At 41.2% G+C, this 14,359-nt stretch overlaps 1 protein-coding gene across 1 annotated transcript in view; it reads left to right on the top strand.

Annotated features, from left to right (window-relative positions):
• Window positions 1-14,359, top strand: part of Vwa8 (von Willebrand factor A domain containing 8) — a gene marked incomplete at its 5' end in the record, with an annotated part of 371,699 nt that overhangs the window by 302,965 nt on the left and 54,375 nt on the right.

The following is a 14,359-nucleotide window of genomic DNA, read 5'->3' on the forward strand; positions in this document are numbered from 1 at the left end:
TGTAATCCCAGCACTTGGGAGGCTGAAGCAGGAGGATTGTTGCAAGTTTGAGACCAGCCTGGGCTACAAAGTGAGCTCAAGGCCAGCCTGAACTGCATCGAAAGACCAGGTCTCAAAAAGACAAAAAAAAAAGAATGGAGCTCACATTTGGTTTTCTTAAGCTTTACATTGTATATTTCTGTCAAAAATGTGTAAGACTCACTTTGTCAGACTTAGGAACATTCTCCTGAAACAGAACTCGTCCTTAAGTAGAGGACTTACTATAGGTATATTCTCTGTGTTAATGTTGATTCTTACCTAATTTGCATAAGTGGAAAATTACTTGTGATTTGGGATTATCCAGACACTTCTTTAGTCACTCTGAAGTCAAGTCATCCAAAGAGTATATCATCAAATCTAAAAGATTAAAAAATCATCACTATGTCTCAGGTTTTACCACAAGCCAGACTTCAAAGTCAGTGATCACGGTGCCCTTGAACATTTCCACCAGAACTAGTTTTTCTCTGTAAATTCTAAACAGAGATGTGCTTTATTACCATTGCTTGAAAAGCTGGGCTTGTCATATGTAGGGGAAAGGTAAGAAACCTTCTGTGTAGTGTCCTCCCTTTATTCTTTGTAGCTCTTCACATGCTACACAGGTATGGTCCCATTTTACAGATGAACAAATAGAATCCCAGAAGTTATACTGTCAGATTTGAGCCACCAGGTCAGGCATTGAGTCTGCAGTTCATGCACAACATTGTCTTGTATAAAGCTGGTTCAGACCACATAAAAATATGGCACTTTATTAAGCTTCCAAAAGTTCTGCTTGCCCTTTGATCCAGTGTCCTATTCACTGCTGTACTTTCTTCATACTTACTGCTTTCTATAACTGTGATATGTATTAAAAAGGACAAAAGTGTTTGCTTTTTAGACATATCCCTTACTCTCTTAAACCATGGTATAGTTTCTAAAACATTAAATTCTATAACTTCCAAGAACATATTCATAAGTCAGGCATGGTGGCACATGCCTGTAATTCTAGCACTCCAGAAGCTGAGGCAGGAGGATCTCCGCAAGTTTGAGGCCAGCCTCAACTACTAGTGAGGCCCTGTGTTAAACACACACACACACACACACACATACACACATATACTTATTGCTAAAAGCCAGCCTAACATAGTATAAAGAAGCTGCTAGACCTGACTATTGGGGTGAGATGAACTGGGATTTGAATCCTAGACAATGAGTAGGTTGCTTTACTTCTCTACACCTTAGTTTCTTTCTCGGCTACGTAGAAATTGCAATGCCTCATAAGCCTGTGAACACGAGGGCAGGGACCATGAGTAGAGGGCTCACATTATCTCTTGCTGTGGCACACACACGGTGGGGACTCACCTGCAGTACTCCGGTGAATGAGTGAAAGAACGAATGTCCTCAGCAAGCAGATTTGGTTCTGTTGTGCAGATCTACACAAATCAGGAAACATCCGTAGCCAACTTCAGTGAGAAGCAAAACCGTCACCCAGGGGGGCCACATTCTCTTCTTTGCATTGTTGGAAACACATTTTTTTCTTTCAGATACATGTACAAAAAAAATATAAGTAAGGAAAACTCACAACTGATACTAGCTAACTTTAAATATACTTTCGACAAGCAAACAAGTGAAATAGATTGAAGTACAAATCCTAATTTAGAACGTATAGACAAAAAAACCTCCCTTTTCCTTAACTCTTCAGCATATTTATCCTCATTTTTAAGGATATCTGTTTCTCTTAAGTCTTGTGTGGAGCAGTCGTGGCTGGAAATGTTTGAGACCCTCTCATGCCACGTCTTTAACAGCTAAAAGCAACCCTGTTTTCAGGCGTCCCAAGGTGATCCAGCTCTCTTTCCAGTAGCCAGAGGTCTGAAAGGGGCCGAGCACACTCTGGAAAGAGCACTGAGCTGGTTAGGATGCATCACTTTCATAGTTACGATATTTGCAGCAGCACTGAACTTCCTGCATGCGGTCCTGTGTGAACAGCGGACACAAACGTTGTTATGAGAGCTGGACAGAGTGTAGAATTCTGTACAACTCCACTTTCAGAAAACACCCTTGATGAACATCCCAGTGCCCATATTAACATGATACCTGGCACATCATTACTAAAAAATAAATGTTTGATACAAAGTAGAACATTTTTCATTCTTGCAAAGTACAGTAGTAGTAATAATAATAGCTACATATACAGCACTTCATATGGCTAAGCGCTTTTCTAAGTGATTACGTTATCCTTTTAACCCCTGGTGTGACCCTGTGAGGTAGATGCGATCATTATTCTGTCCTCATTTATGAGATATCTTACTCAGCTATAAGTACCAAGAGGCAAAATTTGGACCCAAGCAAACTGGTTCCAATGTCTGTGTTCTTAACCATGTTAGAAGATATTTTTGAAGAGCAGCAATATATTTATTGATTAGGACTGGACACAGTATATTTTTGGTGATCATACAGAAGTGCACATGGGCAAGGCAAACCACCTTCGCACACTTGCTTTCCTCAGGTAAGCAAGCCTTGGTTTCACATACAGATTAGAGGCTCATAGGAGTTAGCCCTCTGCAAAAACTTTCCAAGGGGAAAAGCGTGCTTTAATAGAATGCACAATAGAAAACATCCGAAGTAGTCAGCTACTGTGATAAAATTCTAGCCTTTAAATTCTGATGCAGTCTGTGAACGTATAGGAGAAAGATACTGAGTTTTATCTGTATGAGAAGCAGGAAAGGTGAGAGTAGGTTCATTTCTTCCTATGTACTTGTTCCTTAAGTGCTACACTTGCCAAAAACTCATTCATGCTTTGTTTTGTGGGAGTGTTATCTCCAGTAGGGCCTTTTCTACCACGTATGAGCTTTGTATAAAATTAGAAAAAGACTCTTCCACCAGGAGGATCGGTTGCCAAAAGGGCAGAGCAGTTGAAGGTGGGGGAATGGGGAGCAGACTGCTGTCTTGGGGTCACCCTCCCTAAGCCTTGGCAATTTAGGTGTTGTATGCATTTCCCCCACTCACACGGCAGGCAGCTGTGCTGCTGGGAACACACCAGCTTCCTGTCTTTACATGCTGTACCTGTGTTAACTCGTCCAAGACTACATATTAGAACAACATCAGCTCCCCAGCCCCACTCACATGGAAAGAGCCAGAGTGGAAGTGGCACTTGGAAGGAAACCCAGCTCCAATCAATGAGAAGGAAGCTATAGCACTCGCTGGTTATTCATTCATTTCACATTATCTGTTGCGCTCCCGCTGTGCAGCAGGCGTTGTACGGTACTAGGTGCCAACTATTCAAAGAGAAGTTCTTGGTGCTGTTGAGAACACAAGCAAAACGGAGAGTCAGGAGTGTGCTGCCTGGCAGTGGCTGCAAGTCCGGTGAGAGAGTTTCAGGATCGCCCGAGGAACTCCCTGAAATCAGGAGAAAGGAGGAGGCAGAGAACCAGAGCGTAGGCGCACACAATTGGGGACCACACTGGGATGCGGTCACTGGATACAGGGAAGGGACTTGTCTGTAAGGCAGAGAGTGCAAAGAGAGAGTGGTGCCAGCAGCAGCATTTACTGGAGGCTGTGTGGAATTTGGGCCTGCGTGGCCACAGCTATCCAAACTACTCTAGCGTAGTGCCTAGAGAAATACTCTAAAAAACTGAACATTTTCTATTTTGTTCTAATTTTTATTAAAAAGTTACCATAAGAAATAGATGCATAAAGTTTATCTGTGAATTTGAGACAATTCAGAATTTCTAATTTTAAAATTCAAGATTCTGTGTTCACAAAGTTGCTCTCATAGAGGCTTGGAATAAAAATATCTTTACAAGCAAACACGTCTGCTTCCCTCTGTCAGATGGGAGTGTGTATCCCCCAGCGTTGCCCTCGATAATTGCTGCCAGTGAACAGTGTAATTCAGTAGCCAGATGGCATAATAAATTCCTCTAAGGGGCTGGGTTTTGTCTAATATTCAGTCATTACAGGATGATCACGTAAATCTGCTTATAAAACTCCCAGAGGGTGTTTTACTAATTACACTGGGACAACAGGCATTAACTGGGGCTGTCCCAGGCTCAGCAGGACACTTAGTCAACTGGTTATTAGTCATCTGACTTGTATTTGTTTTTATTTTATTCAAAGTAGTTTTATGGATCCCTTTGGTGTTTCGGAAATATAAACCCAGAATGTAGGACTACATAAAGCATGTCCATACCAAGAAAATGTTTCCCCACCTCTCCTATGTACTATTTTTTAAAATAAAAGTGTTCTTTGCATTTTACACCACTTTGCATTCTAGAACACCACCCGGTATGACTATAGACTAGCATGGCTGTTTGCCACCTTCAGGACTGTGGTTGCCAGGGGAAACATCATTCCCATAGTTCTGAGATTGATGAAAATTGCTGCCTTTTAATAAATAAGGAGCAGAGCAGTCATCTGAAGATTAACACTCAGCAACACGGCAGTACTAGCCTCTGCCAGTAAGTGGACACAGTAACTCTTTGCCAAGAAGCTGAGCCAGCACACATAGAAGGGTTGGCATTCCAAATTCCTCATCCGCTATGTGGAACCATAAGCAGGTGCCCAAGCATCACATTTCTACAGAGATTTCAAAGTGGAGTACTCTTAAGACGAACATCATCTTTTTTTAAAAAAACTGGTATATCTCTAAATGCTTTGGAAATTAATTATGCTTTGTAGAATCAATATTTTAGTTTTGTTTTCTTTCTTAAGTTTATGTTGTGTTTTGTTGTTGTTGTTTTGAGGGTTTTTTTTTTTTTTTGTACCAGAAATCAAACTCAGGACCTTGTGCTTGCCAGGCAGGTGCTTGTGTCTCTGAGCTATTACCCTGGCTTTCATAAGTTTTTAAGATTAACTTTTTCCATTAGAACTTGCCTCCAGGTGCTCACTCTAGTACATTCTTTCCCCCCAGAAAATATCCCAGCCCTGTTGTCTGTATCTTGCCTACAACGACATAATTCCATTGCCTCCTCACCCTCTGTCACTGAGGCACAACCCACAACCTTTTAGTCTACGTGGGTCTGGTGTGTGACTCAATGGTAGAGCACTTACTCGGCATGTGCAAGGCCCTGGGTTCAGTCCCTACTGCTGAATATATATACTGCATGCAGATGTCAAAGGAGCAAAACAAGAAGAGAAAGTGAGCTATTCTGCTTTAGCAAGCTGTTGTAAACCTCATGGTTAGCAAAGTCTCGACTGGGTAGGAGAATGCTCATTCCCAGTCTACTTCCTTTCTACCTATAATTCTGTTTACCTTGTCCTTCTTTGGTTGCATTTCTGTTTAAGTAGAATCAAACAGTTATATTAATACTTTGCTTCAACAGTTTGGAAATGTCACTTTCAGAAAAGCCTCTTTCCAAGAAAGACTTTCAGAAAAGACTTTCCAAAATGGTACAGACTTTTGCATTTGTTGTTTTTTCTATTTTGAATACGAAGAACTCAGAGATTGCATAAAAGCCCTAGTTTTACCATAAAGTAGCCCAATCATTAGGTAAAGCTGTTCTAGAATATTTTTTAAAGGGAGAAAAAGCTAGAAAATGAGTCTTTTAACTAGTGAACATATGATTTTTAAATCACTGAATTTGATATCCTGTATGTTTCGGCTAATCTACCAACACTCTGAATGATTGCTTTTTCTTGCCAGATTTATCTCTTTTCCTTCTTAGTCTAGCCATCTTTAGGGTTTAAGACATTTAGGTTTATTGAGCAAAAGGAGTATCCCTAAAAACATTCACTGCATCTTGGTTTATGTAAGTCTACCAGCAAGAGAGTTTTATCACTCCCTAGGGGTGCTATGATCCATTCGGCTCTGGCTGCCTGTGAAACTATTTCTCTGTATTTATGGCGTGTGTAACATGAAGGAGAGCAAAAGTTGGCTCCTGTGAGCATTCCCTAAGCCTGGACACTGCTCTGGTTCTGCTAAAAACACTGACATGAATAGACTCTGTCACAGACTCAAAGGTCACTTTTCCATTTTGTTCATATTGAGAAATACTTTAGATAATTATCTGTCTTTTGTATCTAAGAAGAATAGGAGCAAGGGGAGGGAGTTGTTTCATTTCCTTGAATTTTCTTTGTTGGGCTACCTAAGGGCTCTCTTGAAATTGTAAAATAAAGTAGCTAGGAAACCCACGTAAAGAACATGTTCCTCTCAAGCAGGGCCCACCCTTTTGTTCTTATGATGCCATTTCTGGACACCCTTTGTTTTTGCAAAGATACCTCACTCTACGACATGACAGTCTTCCTCAGCATGAATAAAATCAATTTGTACAAACCGAAGAACTTCCTCTTTAATTTAAATAGCCACTTCAATGGTTGCATTTAGAACTTGGGATGTAGTTCCGTGGTATAACACTTCCCTAGTGTACAAGAGGCCCTGGGTTCAATCCCTAGTACAAAAAGAAAGATACATTACATTTAGAGCTACATAGCTGTGAAGTATGGGTGGCTTGCCTTATTGTGCCTACAGGTTAGCAGGTGGATAAAGCACACATAGATTGATGGAACTGTTACAGCCCGTTGGACATTTGCAGATGAATGGCATGCTGGGAGAGCCCAGAGGAATGAAGGTGTCTTTGGTGGTGGCGGTTCAGATGCAGTCCTTTGTAGGTACCATTTGCAGGATGACTCCTCAGGTTCAGATCCTTGCAGTTTGTCCCAAATGTAGCTTTAGAGTTCACTGATCCAGCCTTCTGATCTTTTTCACACCCAGCACCTCTGGTACTTATTAACCTCCAAACAGATGGTTAGGATTCACACAACTTTGATTTAAAAGAGTAAAACATACATTGGAAATTTAGTGTTTTCAGGTGAAAATGTCTCGTAAGCCTAATTTCTATGAGTTTCATATAGCCCTCACATTCCTCAAACCTCAAACTGCTCGCTCTCCAGTTCTCAGACAATACTCTACTGTTGTGTTGTTTTTTTGTTTTTTTTTTTTTTTTTTTGGGTTTTTCTCCGGTACCGGGAACCGAACTCACGACCTTGCACCTGCCAGGCAGGTGCTTTTGCCGCTGAGCTAAATCCCCAGCCCCTTGTTGTGTTTTTTAAAAAAAGTTATCACAAGGGCATTTCTTCAGCTTTCCCCACTCTCCTCCTGTCAGAGGCCTGCGCCTCCTCCTCCTGCTCAGGTGCTTTGTTCTGTCCCTTGACTCCTTTTCCTGACTTCATTCTCTCTCCCTCTGGATTCTTCCCATTGGCATATAAAATGTAATACACATACATAATATGTTCCCAAACCCCACAAATCAAGTCTCCTTTTACTCTAGATAATTCTCATCCCTTTTCACAGCAAGCCCTCTTGAAAACCCTTATCTACATGCCTTGACTCGACTTCCGGACCTCCATTCACTCGCCTCTCATTCCATCCACTCAGGATGGGTTGTAAGTTCACTGACATCTATCACAGAAAAGTAATTTTCAGGACAAGTCAGTGGGAAGCATACAAAGGCTTATTAAAATTAAAGAAGTGCACACTCAGAGAAAAAAGAGTGTGGGCATTCAAGAGAAGTATGTTACGGTCTGGGATTGGAGTTTTTATGTGGTCTTGGGGGCATCCTCAAGATGAATGACCTAGGATGTATTCCTGTCTGTTGGACTACTCATTTGGTGGACGAGGGTAGAAGGCAAACCACTTGAAGTTTAGAGATATGCTGGCTGCTTAATTGTGCTGCTTCCCCCAGAATGAAAGTCTGCAGGAGGAAAAATGCAGGCTCAGTTTATGGGTGAAAAGTACCAGCCCAATTTACATGTTTACGGTTTGGTTTGGTTTTGCTTGGTTCTGTTCCATTCTGTTTTCTGGAGTGAGTTCCCTAGAAAGGTAAAGGCACTGTATCCTTGGATAATATTGTGTCCTGAACCTATAGTTCTTAAAAGTACAGTTTTAAAATTATAATTTCTCTTGTAATTCTTTCTACCTGTATTTTTTCTATCCTGCCTCAGTTCCATGCCTTCCATCTCCTCTTCCCCCTGTGCAGAGTTGCTGTACTGGAGTCACAGGCAGTGTAACCTCCATGGTATCAAATTTAGCGAGCTCTTTTCGGTCATCACCTTAAGGTAGATAGGAGAAGTAAAGAGAGGTAGAGAGGAGATAAGGCAAATAGTAATTTTAAAATTGTACTTTTAAGAAAGGCTGCAGCTTCAGGATGCAAAAGTTACTTGGTCTTTTTCCCTTCTAGGAAACTCACAAAAAATACTAGTAATTTTAAAAATCCCCAGATCTTAAAGATAATAAGCCTGTAAGCTGGGCCGGGGACCTGTGCCTTTTCTTTGTAAACTGCGCTCCCTCTTACCAGCCCGTATCCTCGAGAATGCCCACTCTTACGCAGGCAGCACATCTCAGCTTCAAACTCGTGTAAGTGGTTTGCATTCAAACAGCCCACTGGACGGGTGACCGCGCAGACAGTGGGATGTACGTCTAGAACCCCAGAGACACCACAGGACCATATAAATGTACCCAGCTCCAAGCCACAGTACCTCTCCTGAGGCCCACACTCTAGTCTAAGTGTGCTCTCTTTTAGAACTCTGTCTAATAGACTTCCTTATGCCTCTTACTGACTAGTCTGGAATATTCTTCTGTGATCAAAGTCAGGGAGCTTACAATGTACCCGTTGGGTGAGATAAGTCAAGAGTGTCTCATTTCATAATCTATCTTTTATGTGTCATATATTTGAATGGTGCTTTATATTTTTTGAACTATTCATTCATAGATATAAACAGTTTTCAAGCTAGAAATGACTGGTGCTGTGGGAGGAACCCTGGGACAGGGCACAGAGGCAGCGGGTGTGTGGGTTACAGGGAGAAGCAGGAGAACCGCAGGAGGCAGAGGCGGGAACTTGTTGGCATGGCGTCTGGCTCTCATCTTTTTATAAGAAAGAGATTCAGGGTGTAAGTGTGAACCTGACTGATTCACACTGTTAAAGAAACCGGAGCACTAACACGATGGAGAACTATGCTTGACTGTATGAACCCTTAATTAATTATAGTCATTACACCAGTGGTTTGTTTTTAATTACTAAGTAGCTCAATTATCACTGATACATGACATAAATTTGTACCATTAACTGTGTTCTAAATTTAATTAGGGAGCTTTACCCACTGGTATTTAATGTTCTAAAGTTGTGAAGGCTCTTCTAGTCAGAATCTTTACAACCTAAAATTAAAAGAATGTTTCACTAAGTCAGATCTAATAACGTTCTTTTCTTCTACTTCAAAGTTCTGGCTTCCGACACAGTGGCAATGCCGTGACACAGTCCTTTACTCATTACATTTACAAGCTTCTATGCTGCACCAGGACAGGCAGAAATACACCTGCCCACTGGATGTTTGCTCACTCCTAGAATAGATCCCAGGCTATGTACCTAGCCACATCTTCTTACATGCTCCACAGCACTGATTCATTGCAGTGCTACTTTACCACTGAAAAGCCTACTTCATAAATGTATGTATGTTTATGTATGTAGCATGCACTTACATAAACCCATAAATGAACTATAATAAATGTACACATTCCAGTTACTTGATGTGTGACTTTTGCTCATACTCCAAATGCTGGTGTGAGCCATTTGAGCTAATGTACCACCCTGGAAGTTTCCCTGACATGTTAAGCATCAAAGCACCAAACACCAGGTGCTCTTGACGTAGGAGAAATATGAGTCCTGACCTGTTCGATGCCAAAAGTTCCAAATTCATGGTCCCACAACATCAAGGAATAGAGTTGCAAACCAAAGGAAGAAGTTGGGAGAGTTTTATTGGAGATGAGGAGAGAACAGCTCCTGGATTTCCAGGAGCTGCCTTAAATGGGGCTGCCACTAAAGCCCTTCCTCGAGGGTAATTTATACAGCAAAACCACAACATGGGTCAAACTACAATCAACCTATAGGACTGTAAGTGTAGTCACTTAGCTAATATTGATCCAATAGGACATGAGTCATGTAGCAAGGGTACAAGGAAAAAACAAAGGCATTTTTGGGAACGGATGAGTCTGGGTGCCCTGGTCACATACTTGGGTGTCTGATGCCTAGCTGGACTTCCTGGGCCAGGTGTTGCTACTTACTGTATAATTTCAAGTTACTGTTTATCCTTGAGGGAGGCATGCAGGCCTGGCCACTGCATCTTCATCTCGAGGCCCAGTCTTCTTCAGACACTCAGATGCACCTCCAACCACAACTCTGATGTCTCTACTTTTTGTGCTGACTTCCTTAAGGACTCAGCCCCTCTCTGACTGTGTATTAATTAATTTTTTTTAAGGTATCTTATTGCCATTTTTTTTCAACTTTTTTATTTTATTTGTACATGTTTGCAGTTAACGTAGTTTACAGTTGTCTTGTGCATAGTACAGCATGTTTCTTTTTTAAATCTCCTTCCTTTTCCCTCCCCCTCCCCCATATATTAATTTTTATCTAACTTAGTTGCCTGTAATACTCTCAGCTCCTGAGCAGTCACCACATTCCTCCTAGTTGTGTATGTGCAGTGCAGATTGCTGCTTCCCCTGGTGCCTGCTCTTATGCCATTATTTTGTAATCTGGTTGCTGGCTCTGATCCACAGTGACTGTCAAAAAGTATGTCAGTGACTGTTCAGGGCCTGTGGGAAGCAATGAAAGATTGTTGTCTCCAGATGTTACCACAGCGATTATACAAGGACTCCAGGTATGTTGAGGAAGTGGTCAGGGAAACTCAGCTAAACATCAGTAGATAAAAGTTTCATAAACATTTTTATAGCCAGAGACAGTGAACCAACAGTAATGGGAAATATAGCTGGAAGAAATGATGACCAGCCCCAGAGTGTGACTTTATTAGAAATAAAGGTGGAAGATCAGGTACCGCAGTTGACACTGGAAATATTCCCCCACAGGGACCACGCTGTACTGACCTGTCCCACAGTGGCTCAGTTAACATCCCTATTTTCAGAAAAGAATTCCCTACACTGAATGCTTCTGCACATAGTTGTGGTGGGTGCTTCCAAGAATTTTTAGAACCTGAGTCATATAAAAACTTCAGGGAGTTTTAATGCTTCTTTCCAGGTTAATATAGGAATGGCTTTTCTACCCACCCTTACTTTTCCTAGCTGCCCTTAACACCTCAGAGGAGTCTGTTGACATGGGGAACATAGTTGCTTTAAAAACTGCCAAGTCCGGCATGTCTATAATACCAGCACTGGGGAGGCTGTGGCAGGAGGATCATGAGTTCAAGGCCACCTGGGCTACAAAGTGAGTTCAAGGCCAGCCTGAACTGCATAGTGAAGCCCTGTCTCAAAAACAATGAAGAAAAAAACCTGCCAAATCAGTTTTCTGTTTTGGAGAAAGCACAAAACTTGAATATAAGACCAAAGTTGTCTGTCCATGAAATGCCATGAAAGGTCATTTAGCTTTAGCAATAATAATAACAATAACAATGCATGACATAAAATGCCTGCCGCCAGGGCCACCTTATAGATAGCAGAACCAAAGCATTTGTACACTCTGAGTGGCTAAACTTTTCCTTGCCTATGGAGTTCTCTTGACTGCATATTAATTTCCTCTAATTTTGTATGTCAAACATTGAAGACTTAAAATAAGAGGCAAAAGTAGAAAAGGTAGGATATACAAAGCCTTGACAGCCTGCACTGCCCTTCTGTCTCCGGATTTAATTAGCAGTTGTTTCATGTGACCATTTAGGACACCGTGTACACTCACGTGCGATGGCGGCAGGAGAGGGCATTTTTTGTGGCCCGGCCAGTTATGTGCGGGCTTTTAACATTGTTCATGACACTCGCCTGCGTACAGTGATGACATTTGGTTTCCCTTAAAGATTTGTTTATATGTATGGCTTCTTAACCCTTGAAGCATCCTTATGATTCCATTATTCTGCATTCTGTATTCCCAAGTTTTCCAAAAATCTTTATTTTTTTAAATTAAAAAAAGAAAGAAAATTAATAAGGCATGCTAAGTAAAGTAAGAAAGCAAAGTTTCTTAGGATGGGTTTTGCAACCCTGTAACATTATTTTGGACAGCCATTCCAACATTCTAGGCCGAGGATCAGAGGGGCCATCCCCATAGACTCTAGGGCGCAGTGAGGGGTCTGGCCACACAATCCTGACAGATTCTCTCTGGCATCTCAGGTCACATGCATTTCCCTAATCACTGGCAAAGGGGAATAGGATTTCTGTGCTTAATTCTACCCAACCATGATCCATCTGATTTCTGTTTAAAAGAGGAAATGGATTTTGGGGAGCCTGCTAGAAACATCTGCTGGGCCACACCTAGACTCAAGCTGGAAAATGGAAATCCACCACATATTCCAGTCATACCTCCCAGAGCTAACTGTTCTCCCAGAATTGCATTCTAGCTATTTATATCATTTTACTGATGTTTTTTTAAAAATCATGAGCTCAAGCAGGAGCTTAAAATATATGGGTCTTGCGCAGAATTATAGGGCTTCCGTGAGTCATGTCCTTTCTCTGTGCTGGCTGTGGGTTGCTTTACTCTGGAACATTTTTATGAGTTTCAATTTACAAGGTCCATGTTTTTTCCACTTTAATTCATAAGGGCATAATGATCCTCAGGATTACAGCACACTTACCTAAAAGGAAGTAGAGTGTATCTACTGTGAGAAACATATCAAGGGCGTTAATATGTGCATCAGGGTCTGTCGAAAGTTGTAAAGAGCTATGCTATTTTCTGATTTGAAAAAAAATTATATCCTTTTAAGTGAATCCAATCATGTGTGTTGCAGCCATTAAAATGACTTCGTTGCTGTTGTTGTTGAGCTTTTCCTGAATGAAGCTAGCCCTCAAAGGAAGTACATTCCCACTGCTTCTCAACACATGCTTAAAAGCAGACAGCAGCTTATCAGCTTTCTGAATGGCCAGTGGCTCCTTTACATGCATCTCTCTCTGGGAAACAAACTTCCTCAAATGGCAAGCCTTCTCTGGTATCCATTCCAGTTTCTGTTGAGACTTGAACTGCCCAAACCTTGCCTTGTAGCTCTTATGAATCTTTTATTTTCTTTTGGCTTGAGACAGGGTCTCGCTATGTAGTTCAGGCTGACCTTGAACTCATTGTGTAGCCCGGGCTGTTCTTGAACTTATGGTCATCCTCCTGCCTCAGGCTCTCAAGTACTAGAATTACAGATGTGCACACCATGCCCACTTTCTCTTATGAATCATTATCAGTTCTTGAAAGAGATGTCCTAAAATGGCTTTGAAACCCCCTTGGCAGATTTACTACACCTGCACATCTATAGAAATATATTTCCTTTAGTGAGTATAGTGGCATTCATAAGATGGCGCAAAATTAGCTAACCCTTTAGATGCCTCTTTTTAAATTAAATATCCCTGGAATTTTACAGCATGTGTTTCTCGAAAACAAGGGTTTGGCTGACTTTTGTTTTGAGAATTTGCTAATTTTGAAATATCTGAAGGCTCCTATTTGGGGTTGGGATGAGGCTCCCTGTGGGCAGCACCATTTGCCAGAAGATGGCCCGGCTAGACACAGAGGTTGCGAACACACCAGTTCTTTCCGCCCAGAAATTTATATCCTGTTCTTTGTCTCCCCGACGGCTATCAAGAGATGACTTTGGACGTAACTGAGAAGGCTATTGGTGGTCTTATGCCATCATTTCTAGTACAGTTCATATTCTTGAAATGCTCTTCTTGCACAGCAGACTAACTGGACTGTGTGAAATGTCTAAAGAAGACAACAAAGTTATTAGACACGTAGGCATTTGTTTCCTCATACTCCTCCCAAATTTCTTTTATTTTTAAGCAATATATCAGTACACATACAGACACACCCAATGTGAAGGTTGGAACTTGGAACAGTTCTTCCAATAAAACTGTCATGGTTCAGACCAGTTTTGGAATTTTTCGTTTAGAACTGCACCAAGTTTTGACTAAAACTCCTCTCAATCACCTTATTCACCAGAGCTGGAGTCGCTGAATTAGCCACAGCATGTCAGTGCTGGGTGAATGGCAGTGGACATTTCAAAAATAATGAGCATTTTACGGTTTTAGAGGAACTGTTCTACACATGATTCCTCACTCAGAGAGAGAGAGAGAGAATGTTCTGCTATGTTATTTAAAATATGAATGAAAGAACTTTGGAAACAGGAACAGGCTTTAATGGGGAGGGCTAAAGTACCACTTGTTCCATTTGATTTGCATAAATCCAGTTTTAAAATAAAGATAAATTAGGAGCTCTACAAAATATCGTAGTAATATTGGAGTGGGTCCAAAAAATAAATAAGCAGCTTTTACAGTGTGGATATATAGAACATAAACTTGTCCCTCAACCACATAAACCCACAGTTTCTATTTTTGTTTTCTATATATTTTATATAAAATGTCATTTCTCAAAGTAATAGGGTTTCTTTG

The sequence above is a fragment of the Chinchilla lanigera genome, unplaced genomic scaffold (assembly GCF_000276665.1).
Source record: "Chinchilla lanigera isolate Chin_1 unplaced genomic scaffold, ChiLan1.0 scaffold00117, whole genome shotgun sequence".
In the NCBI taxonomy this organism is placed as follows: domain Eukaryota; kingdom Metazoa; phylum Chordata; class Mammalia; order Rodentia; family Chinchillidae; genus Chinchilla; species Chinchilla lanigera.